Raw genomic sequence first — 10,054 nt, 5'->3', positions numbered from 1 at the left:
TACTGCTTCAAAAAGTCGTGACTCCTGTGTACCAGTCCACATGATGGTCAAATGACCTGAAAACGTTGAGGGACTGAGGCTGACTTACATGAAGGGCGCTTTTACGCAGCTTTGACTGTGTAAATGCTGTACAGGAGCAGATGTGTCTCTGCAGTGGGCATAAACATCAGTTCCTCGCACATCAGGGCCCCTTTATGCCGATTGAGTTGTGTAAAAAAAGGACTTTGTGTAAATGAGAATTGGGCTTCGTATTTTAAAAAAAATAAACTTTTTTACAGAAGAGTACAGAAATGAATGCATCTATTTTTTGTTTTTGCATTTACAAACCTAAAAACCAAGAGAGCTTTTTTTTAAAAAAAAAAAAAAAACCCTGTACCAAAAATATAATTTGGGCTCAGGTTCTTTAATCCCAAAATGGAGCCTGGAGCAAACAGCTATGCCTAAAAGGTAAGATCCTAATGGCTGAGACGTATAAAATAGGACTGTTACAGAGCCTTTAACCATCGCAGCACTGTTCTGCAATGGGGCTGAAATAATACATATTTCCATAAACTCACCGTTTCACACTACGCAAAGTGAGATATATAAAAATAGCTATTGCACTAGTTTTAATTATGGATTAAATTGTTACAGAGCTTGGAACTCTTGCAGCCTATCATGTTATATATATATATAACCGTATTAAAAACTTTCAAGCCGTTTCTGGCTTATTTTAGTATCCGTTTGAAAGAAAACAATATTTAGTATGCATGAGCTCTCCATCTTATCTTTGATTCCTCTTTCCAATAATAAATACTCCCACACGTGTATTAAGAAAAAAAAATCATGAATAATTGTGTGAAATACTTGTTAAAACTGTGGTATCGCTAATGAAAATGTCATTTTATACAGCACTACAAATGTAAAATAAAATATGCATGAATAATTATAATACTCTCCATCAGTGGCAGGTCCTCTGCTGGACAAGGGACTTGGATTTTGGAGTGAGTTCAGTCAAGGCAATGTCAAGGTTACTTCCCCACTCTGAACTCTCGGGTACAGATGTGGGGACCTGCATGAAAACCCCCGAGCTTATTTTTACCAGCTTAGGTTAAAACTTCCCCAAGGTACAAACTATTTTACCTTTTGCCCTTGGACTTTATTGCTGCCACTACCAAGCGTCTAACAGATATATAACCGGGAAAGAGCCCGCTTGGAAACGTCTTTCCCCCCAAAAATCCTCCCCAAACCCTACACCCCCTTTCCTGGGGAAGGCTTGGTAAAAATCCTCGCCAATTTGCATAGGTGAACACAGACCCAAACCCTTGGATCTTAAGAACAATGAAAAAAGCAATCAGGTTCTTAAAAGAAGAATTTTAATTGAAGAAAAAAAAGTAAAAGAATCACCTCTGTAAAATCAGGATGGTAAATATCTTACAGGGTAATCAGATTCAAAACATAGAGAATCCCTCTAGGCAAAACCTTAAGTTACAAAAAGACACAAAACAGGAATATACATTCCATTCAGCACAGCTTATTTTATCAGCCATTTAAACAAAACAATCTAATGCATATCTAGCTAGATTACTTACTAAGTTCTAAGACTCCATTCCTGTCCTGTTCCCGGCAAAAGCATCACACAGACAGAGAGAGCCTTTGTTTCTCCCCCCTCCAGCTTTGAAAGTATCTTGTCTCCTCGTTGGTCATTGTGGTCAGGTGTCAGCAAGGTTATCCTAGTTTCTTAACCCTTTACAGGTGAAAGGGTTTTTCCTCTGGCCAGGAGGGATTTTAAAGGTGTTTACCCTTCCCTTTATATTTATGACAGCAAGAAAGCCCTGTTTACCCCCCCACCCAGCTCCCCTCCCCATGCCCCCTCCAACACCCCTCATCTCATCTCCCCTTCCCTGATCCCCCAGTCACACCCCACCCAGGTCCCTTCCTCTAGCCCCCCTGCCAGCCCAAAGAAGCTCCCACACCCCCACTCAGTGAGCTCAGATATCGGCACCTGCTCATTCACCCTCATGGCCCACTCACTCCATCCCTGTGCTCCTGCTGGAGCTGGTGCAGCTGTAGCTACACAAGCAGCCATCCAGGGACACACTGGAGCCTGGCCTAGCTGGGGTGGCCCTGCGCTGGGGAGTGGGCATGGCTCCAGCATTTCACCTTTGCACTGGGAGGGGTGGTTATAGCCCTTGGAATTCCCCCCTAGTGCTGCTCCCGATCACAAAAGTTATCATTAATAAAACCCCCATACCTCCAGGCCTAGAAAGCAGAGTAGTATCAGACACTTTCTCCCCCAGTTTACAAGGTAATTGGGAAGCTGCACAAGATCACTTCAGGTGGAACTGGGAAGAGAACCCAGGTCTCCAATGTGGAAAGTCCAGGCACTAGCCACTCATTTCTACTGCCTTTTGGGATGAATGCATGAAATCACGAAAGCTCATGCTCAAATAAATTGGTTAGTCTCTAAGGTGCCACAAGTCCTCCTTTTCTTTTTGCGAATACAAACTAACACAGCTGCTACTCTGAAACCTAGATACAACCTGGTTACGTGTCACTACCCACCACTGCACAATGGAGCCAGGAACAGAGCACTAGAGCTGTGATCTCTAATATTCTAATCTGTCTAGTATTTGTGGACTTGCTGGCACAGTGTGTGTGAAGTCCCACTAGGGTGACCAGATAGCAAGTGTGAAAAATCAGGACAGGGTTGAGGGGTAATAGGAGCCTATATAAGAAAAAGCCCCCAAAGCCAGGACTGTCACTATAAAATTGGGACAGCTGGTCACCCTGAGTCCCACTCTGGTGTTTGGCCTCAGAAATAATGGCAATTCCTGCTAAAGTTCAAGTGGTGGGGACGTGCTGGGGACCGGAGGGGCCAAGCTATTAACCCTGCAGCTGTGGGAGTGGGGATTGAGGGGTTCTACTTGATCTGTATTTTCAGTTTTCTTTTTTTAATAGTTCAATTCACATGATCGTTAAAAGTGTTATAATCTGTTGATTGTGGGGTGATGTGCCATAAAATCCCGTGGTTCCAAACTGTGAACATCTGCCACGCGCTGACAGGTTTGGAAATTGAGAAGTAAAGTGACCCAACCTGCTCTCTCCTGTTGAGCAATTCCCGATGTGCATGTTTATATAAAGCACATGACCCAGAGTGCAGGCTCGATAGCCTGCATCTTACTGTAATATGTTGCTATCATCATAATGACATACAGAGAGGTCCTCATTGGTATTGGGATACCCCACCCCGAAATCGCTTATGTCAGCCCATGTCTGCCTTCAAAAAATCACAGCTGGAAAATGAAAGAGAAATGAAACATAGAAAATATGCATCTTGTTTATTTACCTTAAGTAAATGTCAGGTTAAAAGGAGCTGAGAGGAACTTTTATAACCAGAATACATGGTAAAAACATCCACAAATCTGAAGAAGTGTTCTGAAAGGTACCGAAGTGGAAATATTGGCCCCGAACTATGGGGTTGAATTAATGTTAGTCTCTCACTTTCAGAAATATTTTATAGATCTCGACTTCATGTTCTCTCTCTTCTCTTTTCTTTAATCTCATGAGTTTTACACATCATTTTCTCTAGCACTCCTTTCCCATATGTTTATTTCTCTGCATCTCCCTAACCCTTCTCTATTCCCCATCACAGATCATTGCACTCCAGGTTCCCAGTTCTCTCCCCTGAGTTTATCCCTTCCTCTCTTGCTGCCCGCCCCAGAGCATTTCCCTTCTCAGGACAATTTTGCTTCACTCTTCATTTGCGTTTCCCTCCACTTTCTTCAAGCTTCTGTCTTTATACTGGTTTTACTTTATTTTTCTTTCTTTCATTTCTTTCCCCCGTTCTGGTTAAACCTACCCTGTACTTGACTCTCCACACCTTCATCCAGCTGACATCACCCCACCCTCTAGCTGGTTCCCACTGTAGCATCCCTTCCCTCGTGACTTGTAGGTCACACTCTCCAGTTTCTGGGTCGCCCTCTCCCAGGCTCCCTGCTGCTGTGGAGCCTCCAGCTTCTCCCCAAAACCCCAAATTCTAATTAATTAATTCTGGGTCCCTATCACCCCCACATCTTCCTGTCCCTAGCCTGGCTGTTAATTCTACTCCTTAACCCCCACATCACTTCTGCCCCCAGCCCCTCCCTCAGTTCTGACCTGCAGCCCCCTCCCCCCCATCTGCCCCTCTGCTCCTCCTGCAGCTCCAGGGGTTCTTCCCCCACCCCCTCCCATCGTTGGTGCTGCAGGGAGGGGGAGGAGCTTTCAGGGGCCATAGAGATGAGATATCGGGGGTTGAGTAGACAGGGGTCCTCCAGGGGCACAGATATAAGACAGAGCACTAGTTAGATGGGAATCCTCCAGGTCAGAGAGACTAGGATGACTGTGGCTAGAGAAGCCCATTTTTCCATTCTCAGTGGGCTCTTCCCCCCCATGTCAGTGACACTGTCTGACAAAGGATCCCCAGAGTCCTCCTGTATCATAGAGGACAGTAGCAAATAGGCTGCACAATCCCTGGGGCAATGACAAGATTGGCTTCTCTACCTCACCTAATGCTCGCTGTGTGATATATGCCATCATGTGCCAGCAATGCCCCTCTGTCATGTACATTAACCAAACCAGACAGTCTCAATGCAAAAGAATAAATGGACACAAATCTCACATCAGGAATCATAACATTCAAAAGCCAGTAGGAGAACACTTCAATCTCTGGTCACTCAGTTACAGACTTAAAAGTGGCAATTCTTCAACAAAAAAAACTTCAAAATCAGACTCCAGTGAGAAACTGCATAACTGGAATTAATTTGCAAACTGGATACCATTACATTAGGCTTGAATAAAGACTGGGAGTGGCTGGGTCATTACACAAATTGAATCTATGTTTGCAATCTAATTTCTCCATGTTAAGTATCCCCCTACTGTTACTCACACCTTCTTGTCAACTGTCTGAAATCGGCCATCCTGATTATCACTACAAAAGTTTTTTTTTCTCCTGCTGATAATAGCTCATTAATTAGCCTCTTAGAGTTGGTATGGCAACTTCCACCTTTTCATGTTCTCTGTGTATATATCTATATATCTTCCTACTGTATGTTCCATTCAATGAAGTGAGCTGTAGCCCACGAAAGCTTATGCCCAATTAAATTTGTTAGTCTCTAAGGTGTGTGACAAAGCTCTGTCCTTGCCTCTGTGGGTCCCACGTTTCTTGGCAGATTTCGCTAGCCTCAGAGGCTCACTGTGACCTTCCATGTAACCCTTCTTTCTCTAGAGACAAGGGTCACAGTCTACTGAGCCATTTTCATCATAAGCCATCAAGGGAGGTGAGGAGAAGTTATCCTTCCTTGCACAGTCTCTGTTGTCTCCCAGTCTCAGTGATTAATCAGGGGGAAAAAGGGGGGGGGGGAGTCTGGGCCCCCCCTCTACTCCAGGCTCCAGCCCAGGGACCCTAAAAGTATCAGCTATGGTAGATGATCTTTTAGAAACATGACATGTACAATTCCCTGGGCTACTTCCCCCACAGCAGCCCTCACTTCCTCAAGCTCCACTTCACCCTTACCTCAGGGCCTCCTTCCTTGTGCCTGATATAGAATCATAGAATATCAGGATTGGAAGGGACCTCAGGAGGTCATCTAGTCCAACCCCCTGCTCAAAGCAGGTGTGTACTACTCAGTCTCTCCAACAGCACAACTTCCTCCCACAGCTCCTGACATGCACACCCTCCTGACTGACTGGGAGGCTTTTAACTAGTTTCAGCCAGCCCCTGATTGGCTTGAGGTGTCCCAATCAACCTAGCCTTCTCCCTGCCTTCTGGAAAGTTCTTAATTGGCCCCAGGTGTCTTAATTGACCTGGAGCAGCTGCCATTTCACTTATCCTGGTACCAGGGATTTGTTTAGCCTGGAGCTAATATATCTATCTCCCACTATTTTTCTATAGCCATCTGGCCTTGCCCCGTCACAGATGCCACAAGTACTCCTCGTTCCTAATGCTCTCTGTTGTTTGACACCAGAGACTGGACAGAGACTTCATGATAGAAAGTCCACAGGAGGAGATCATAGAGATTACACTCTCTGAGGCTAGAGAGGCTGATTTCAGAGTCCCCAGTGGGATATTCCTCTCCCTCCCTCCTCCCACCGTGGTCTCAGGGACACAGGCGGAGCCAGGATCCTACCCCCAGCACCCAGAGCCAGGGTCGGATTCTCTCCCCAGGGACAGAGCATGGCAGGAAAGTGAAGATCGGGGCCTCGTCACCAGCATCGATAAATGTCTCCTGCCCCATGTCACAGTCCAGACAAACCCGGATCCTGCTGGGGACCCGGATCAGGGGCAGGGGGGTGGCAGGGGAGGTGAGAGCCCAGAATAGATCCAACATATACCCAATAGCCTAGATCCCCTCCTCTGGGCTGATATCTCTCTTCCTCCTCACAGACTCTCTGGCCACCCCCACAAACCAGCCTCCCTCACCCCCCACCTCCACCTCCCAGCAATGTCTCCCCGAGGTGAATCCCTCACAGCCCAGCACACAGGGCTCAGTGTCAAATCTCTCAGGACTGTCAGGCAGATACTGCTGTGTGTCTCCCCATCGCACACTTTTCCGATCCTCAGACAGGACGAGTTAGGGATGAGCCATGTCTGGATTCAGAGTCACGTTCATTGGGGAGAGAGAATCAGAGCATTGGAGGCAGAGCTCAGCCCTGGGGGAGGCTGGGACCATTTCTCACACTCCCCAGCAGCTCTGTTCTGGCTGGGACATTCCTGGCCTGGATCCCAGGGAGCTGCCTCTGTCCTGGGCACCTGAGACTGAGCAGAAATGTCACTGCAGTTCCTCACCGTTTAATAGGAACCACTTCACTGGTTTCTCATTTGTTTGCAGAGGCTTCAGCTCCCAGCTCCCCATGCTGGGGCTGCTCCATTCCCAGCATCAGAGACACAGACAGGAAGGTGTCAGAAGCTTTTGGTGAGGAGGGATCAGAAGAGGCAGATACCAGCTTTAAACCCCAGAGGGAAGCTCCCTCCCCTCATGCAGCCTCCACTCCCAGGCCAGGGAAAAGAGAGGAAGGGGCAGCATTGCAGAAGTGCCAATTAAGACCAGAGAGTAGGAGGTGGCATTGGGTGGGGTAGCCCCATCTCCAGCCCAGAGAGAAGGGAGAGGGACCAGCATCAGAGGGAGAGCATCTTTCCAATCCATGAAAGAGTGAGCAGTTCCAAAGGGAGAGCCTAGCCCTGCCCAAAGGAAAGGTAGGATGTTGGAGAAAAGCGATGGGGAGACCCCCTGCACTAGGGTGAAGGAGAGGGATCTGTCAGCACTCAGGGGAGGGAACTCTCTACTCATTCCTCTCAATTTTATATTAAAAGTCTTGTTATTGTCTATGAAAACCCCACAATCAGAGTTAAGGGTGTTTGGATGCTTCAGGGAGAGTGTTTCTGATCATCAGCATGGGCATGAATTCAGTACAAAGGTTGGTGTCAGGATTGTTTGTGTGACTTCAGCTTCTGATCACCTCACTGTTTAATGGGTTTATTTTTAAGGCTGAGTATCATGGCTGGGGTTGGTTTTGTTGGTAACTTTAACTACAATCTCAGGAAGATGTTTTCATTGGAATTGTCTCATAATTTAAACACAATTTCACCGTGTCTGAACGATCCTATTTAAGCCTTGTCCTGGCCATCCCGACTTTTTTTGGCAAAAGTGGGGTGCAGAGGAACATGCAGGGGGGCGAGTGGTGATGCCAGCCCCACACAGGCAGGCAGGCAGAGTTCAGGAAGGGAGGAAGGCGGGGCTTGACCTAGCAGCAATGCCAGTGCATGGGGGGCAGGCAGTGCTTGGGCAAGCAGCGACACCAGCCCTGCTGGGACGGAGCGGGGAGGGCTCAGACTAACCCCACATGGTGTCCCGTTTTCCCTTTGGGAAATATCGTCAACCTACCTCTTTTTGTCTCCCGTGCAGATGGCAGAGTGTCTGGATGGGGAAAGGAGGAAAGAGAGAAAATTTCAGGCTTTCATATTTATGTAACCCTTCTGCCCGTCGAAGTTGGCAGCAACAAGGGCCGGGTTCAGTATCTAGGGGTTCCATTCCAATAACACAATCCAAAACCGGCTCGAGCCCCCACCCAGTGGCATGGGACAAATATATACCACCCCCACTGGGCGCCTCCAAGAGGCTATACTTCCCCTCTCGCAAGCACAGAGTCTGAGTGTAGCAAAGCCTTTTAATAACAGAGAGAAACAATGTGGCATTATGTTGGGGAAACACCACCAACAGGATTCATAACACAATCCATGAGCAAAAAACCCACCCCAAACAAATTGGGGCATGTCCTTTCCCTTTGGTTCTTGAGTCCAGCAACCCAAAATCACCCAAAGTCCCAAAAGTCCAACACCCCAAAAGTCTCTGTCCCTGGTCAGTGCAGCCCCAGAGTTCGAAAGTTTATCTGCAGAGTTTTACCTCCCAACCTGGGTGGAGATGGGGTGGGGGTTAAGGGGCACCTTATGTGGTCCAAAGCTGATTGCCCCACCTCTCCATGGGGCTCCACTCCGCTCTGCCAGCCGCTCCCATAAGCTGCTCCAGGCATCCCACAGACTGCTCCGCTCCACCAGCCGCTCTGCTCTGCCAGCCGTCCCACAAACTGCTCCGCTCCAAGAGCTGCTCTGCTCTACCAGCCGTCCCACAAACTGCTCTGCAATATATCTTCAGGCTCCCCCACAACTTAACACAACACTCAGTGATTTCAGCTCTTAGCAAGTTTAGCTCTTTTGTGATTTCAGCTTGTAGTAGGGGAGCCTCAGTGCTAGTGTACCATTGGCCCAAAGTGAATTCAGCTCAGCTGCCTGTAACTAGACTCCTAATAGAATCAAAATTAGCTCTGATAGTCTACAGTGGAGAGAGGAGGAAGTGCAATTAGCATGTAAGACCCTCACCATAAGACCCATACCACCAGGTATTAATATCTATCCCCAGCCTCTCTCCTTTTACTAGGTTTTGGAACCCATGACCCTTGCCTAGCAAGTGCTGCTTAGTTGATGGTGAGTCCCTCCATCATAACAAAAGGCCAAGTACAGTTCCACTGTCCTTGATTCACATAATCAGGATAATAACAGTTTATTCCTGCCCCAATAACAGAGAAACTGGGGCTCCTACAGCAGCCAAAGTGACCATCTAGGCAGGCTGGGTGTGCCAATGCAAATGAGATCAGCCCCTGAAGTTCTTTTCCACAACCCACGACTCACCACCAGATGTCAGGGTAGAGCTCATCCTGACTCTGCTTACATTTTTAACAGCATTCCCACTCTGAACTCTTAGAACTGTGTTTTCATCATCACAGAGAAACAGACAGCGGCCCAGAGACAGACTCAGGTATTTAATATAAACTTATCTAAAACCTTCTATTTCCTCTCTCATTCAGGCATCTCCCAGCAATGGAACCAACATACTTGCAGCCTCACATCCATCCCAGGACATACAATCTGTAAATTAGATTTACTTTTCCCTCCCACCAGTCCAGGTGGTTTGTCTCATTCACTTTCTGCCTTTTGTCATAGCCTAGACCCAGATCATACAAAGACTTTGGCATAAAAGTAACTTTACCGACTTTGGTCCCCTTGACGCTAAGAGTTTGTGAAATCCTGGCTCTAACTGTGAGCTGTTGGGTCTGTTTACTCAGCGTCTCTACAGAGAGCAGCATGACAGGGCCTTGTCCTCCATGTGGACTCTGAGGCGGGGGAAGGTTGGCTCCATGGGCCAGATTCCCCACTGTACCGGCAAAAGGAGAGAGGGGAGGCAGTTTCTGACTCCTCTATTCAGTGGCTGCAGGGGCCAGTGCAGACCTTGGCACAGGCTGAGGAAGTTCTGAAGCCAGCCAGAGCTACTTCCCTAGGACAGTGGCCCCCATATGTCTTGGCCAGTGTGCAGAGAGTCCGAGGCCCAGCTTTACATGTCCCACGTCCCTCTGTCCCCGCTCCACTCCCCTCCCTCTTCCATGCGCCCGCACCACCCCCACCCCATTCCCAGCCCTGTCAGGAACCCGCCTTGTGCCTGCAGCTGCTGGGGAGGAGACACAAGAGGCTGCTGTGTTGGAGGGA

General features: G+C 47.8%; 1 protein-coding gene and 1 long non-coding RNA gene across 2 annotated transcripts in view; one reads left to right on the top strand and one right to left on the bottom strand.

Moving 5' to 3' along the window:
* The window catches only part of LOC102936186 (butyrophilin-like protein 2), a 1,677,894-nt gene that overhangs the window by 1,565,424 nt on the left and 102,416 nt on the right, over nucleotides 1-10,054 (top strand).
* On the bottom strand, nucleotides 354-9,511 carry LOC122462889. The gene is made up of 3 exons (XR_006285770.1): nucleotides 9,243-9,511; nucleotides 7,902-7,934; nucleotides 354-1,030 (listed from the first exon to the last, which is right to left on the bottom strand). It is a non-coding gene; the product is annotated as an uncharacterized LOC122462889 (long non-coding RNA).

Source organism: Chelonia mydas, chromosome 14 (genome assembly GCF_015237465.2).
Source record: "Chelonia mydas isolate rCheMyd1 chromosome 14, rCheMyd1.pri.v2, whole genome shotgun sequence".
Classification (NCBI taxonomy): domain Eukaryota; kingdom Metazoa; phylum Chordata; order Testudines; family Cheloniidae; genus Chelonia; species Chelonia mydas.
Note: the sequence above shows the minus strand (reverse complement) of the source record. Positions and strands in the feature narration are given on the sequence as shown.